General features: G+C 46.1%; 1 non-coding gene across 1 annotated transcript; it reads right to left on the bottom strand.

The window, feature by feature from the left end:
• Nucleotides 1-246: 246 nt before the first annotated feature.
• trnag-ucc (transfer RNA glycine (anticodon UCC)) lies at nt 247-319 on the bottom strand. The gene has a single exon. It is a non-coding gene; the product is annotated as a tRNA-Gly (tRNA).
• Between the last annotated feature and the right edge of the window lie 3057 nt (nt 320-3376).

Here is a 3376-nt window from a genome sequence, read left to right as displayed (position 1 = left end):
CTACCGATCCTTCCTGTGAAGTGTCCATTCTTGCTGAATCTGGAATACAGTCAGAAAAAGATTTAACGGGAAAGTTGAGCGACGTTAATTCTATCTCTGATCCACGACACAGTGGATGATAACTAATGAACCAATCTTAAACTCACAGCATCAATTAGCCTGAGTCATTACTCGGCCCTTGGAGTTCCGCGTAGACCGTGTCTATGTAAGAGGTTTATTTGTTCTGTAGTCTAAAACTGTACAACCTGCGATGGCCGGGAATCGAACCCGGGGTCAACTGCTTGGAAGGCAGCTATGCTCACCACTATACCACCATCGCTCAATGATGTTGCAAAGGATTTGAGGTGGTGAGGCGTCTTCCATAGTTCCATGTGACTCAATCAGTTTCCAAGCTGCTGATTAAATTCTGGGCTGAAATGGAAAAGTCAGGTACAGGCCAAATCGAGGTGGCGGGGACCAGGCCCCAGATCATATCAAAGCGACTGAATCCAATGTCTGGACGACGACTTAGACTCGGGGCCAGATTGAAAAGGTCAGGTTGTTCTGCCCGAGGCCAGGGACAAGCCGGTTCAGCTCGCTGCTCCACTCTGCACTGAACTAAGCATCTGTGCACAGACTCTCTCTGAGCATTTCAGTTCAATACGCTACAGAATTTGCTTGTGTTTATTGTTTGAAGGATTTGTCTTTCTTTCTGCACATTGGGTGTTTGATGGTCTTCTTATTTTATTAGTGGGTTGTTTTGGCTTTCTTTGTTTTGTGGCAGCCGGTTTGAAACAAACCTCAAAGTTGTATAATGTATGTGTACTTTAATAATAAATTTACTTTGAACATTGATTCAAAAACCTAATGCTTGAGGGATAAAATAAGGACAAAAAGATAACCAACTCAAAAGTGATTCTCTTTTAATTACAGGCCAGGATGCAGAAGAGCGCAAAATGACAAATACTCTTCACCTTTTTAAGAATTGCAATAGGGACAAGATGGGAAACTACCCTGGTGACTCTTACAATAGTGGTAGGGATATTATAAATTGCAGATATTATTGGAAAAGATATTTAACGATAGGATCAGCTTGCATCTGAAAAAGCATAAACAATTTCAGAGCAGCCAATATCGCTTTGCATGGGCAACGTCAAGTCTTGCAAACTTGGCCGAACGTTTTAAGTGACAAATTCTATTGATGAGAGCTGAGTAGTGGGTACAGGACACAAGGACTTTGGTAAAGCTTTCAACAAGAGTCCCCGTGGTAGGCTGATCCACAGCATGGAAGCACATGGCTCAAAAGAAATTTGGTAGAATATATTCTAAATGCAGCTTGTTCAGAGAACACAGAAGGAAATGGTTGAGGGGTGTGATTCTGACTGGAGACCTGTGAACAGTGGGGCCCACAAGGAATTCTACTCTTTGTGAAATGATTTGGATGAAAATGAAGGAGGGCTGATTTGTAGGTCTGCAGAGACACAGAAATTGATGCAGTTATGGATCGTGAGGAAAGTTGCCAAAGGATTCAGCAGAACATAGACCGGCTGGAAATGTGGGCAGAGAAATGGGAGATAAGTTGGTGTACTCTGGGAAGTCAAATGTCAGAGGATTTCTTTGGAATTCCTCTCCCCATCAGAGTGGCTGGAATTACAGTTACGGCAGTGACATGCTCCACCTCAGGATGTGGGAGTCACTCAGTGTCCCCGATAACTTCACATGAGGGAAGTGCACCGAGCTGCAGCTCCTGACTGACCGTGTGAAGGAAATGAAGATGGAGATGGACAGACCGAGAGTTTCCAGGATGCTGAGACCAGAGATTCAGTGAGTTGGTCACACCTGAGGTCAGGCTGCAGATTGTTGGGTGACCACCACGACGGAAAGGGGAAGAGACACACGATGCAATGTCTCCCTGTGGCCGTGACCCTCAGCAACAAGTACACTCCTTTGGATACCCCTGGGATGATGACAAACCGGAGACAGCAGCCTGTCAGGTCAGTGGTACTGAGACCCCAGACCGATGCTCCGCGGGAGGAAAGGTCAAGCAGAGCAGTGATGACAGCAGACTCACAGTACAGGGGATGTGCAGGAGATTCTGTGGCAGCAACAGAGATGACACGATGGTGTGTTGTCTTCTGGCTACTGGGGTCAGGTTCGTCTCAGATGTGCAGGATTTCCTAAAGATAAACTTGCCAGTCGAGTCAGTGGTAAGGAAACGAAATGTCGGCATTCATTCTGAGAGGACTACAATACAAAAGCAAGGATGTAAGCATTGGTCTGATCACACTTGGAGTATTGTGAACTGTTTTGGGCCCCTTATCTAAAAAGCTACATGCTCGCATCAGAGAGGGTCCAGAGGAAGTTCACAAAAATGATCCTGGCAATAAAAGGGTTAATGCATGAGGATTGTTTGATGGCTCGGACTGTGCTCTCTGGACTTTAGAAGAATGAAGGAATCTCATTGAAACCGATCAAATATTGAAAGGCCAAGAATGGAGTGGGGAGGGTGTTTCTGATAGTGGGGCCGTCTAGGACCACAGGGCACAGCCTCAGAATACTAGGACATACCGTTAGAACAAAGATAAGGAGCAATTTCCTTAGTAACGGTAGTGAATCTGTGTAGCCTATGTCAGAATGTTGCTCATTGACTAGAGCTCAGCGTTTAACACCATCATTCCCACAGTCCTGATCAATAAGCTATGGAACCTGGTCCCTCTGCAAATGGATCCTCGACTTCCTAACCGGGAGACCACAATCTGTGCGGATGATAATAAACCTGATTCTGGTTCTGACTCTGAATTCATCCCCACAGACGGATGTGGCCAATTCACTGGGTATATTGAATGTGGAGGTTCTCGATTGTGGTGGGGGGGGTGGTGGGATAAGAGTGTTTGAGAGGGTTAAGAGATCTGTCATGATCTCTTATTCCTGGCAGAATGGTGCAGCAGACGGGATGGACCAAATGGCCTAATTCTGCTTCTGTGTCTTATGGTCCGATGGTCTCGGAGCAGCTGCAGGACATTTCAAAGGGAAGGTTGAGCAGCCGGACATCGTGGTGGACGGTGCATGTTGGTAATAGCAACGTAGGGATACGGAGGGTTGTGTCCTGTGCAGTGAATTTAGAGAAATAAGACAGGAACTAAAAAGTAGTAAGCTCTGTATTACTCCCAGTGACACTTGTTAGTGGGGGGAGATATAGAGAGATACCAGTGATGAATGTGCGGCTGAGGAGCTGGTGTAGGGGGCAGACAGCCAGTTTCATGGATCAATGGGACATCTTCTCGGGATGGGTCAGCAGAAACTGTTCACTCCCCAGGGTCTTTTAGGGAAGCAAAAGTTTTCTCTGTCCTAAAACTGCACGGGATAGTTTTGATGTGACAGGGTGGAGGTTGAAAGG

The sequence above is a fragment of the Hemitrygon akajei genome, chromosome 28 (genome assembly GCF_048418815.1).
Source record: "Hemitrygon akajei chromosome 28, sHemAka1.3, whole genome shotgun sequence".
Taxonomy (NCBI): domain Eukaryota; kingdom Metazoa; phylum Chordata; class Chondrichthyes; order Myliobatiformes; family Dasyatidae; genus Hemitrygon; species Hemitrygon akajei.
This window is presented reverse-complemented; position numbering and strand designations above follow the sequence as displayed.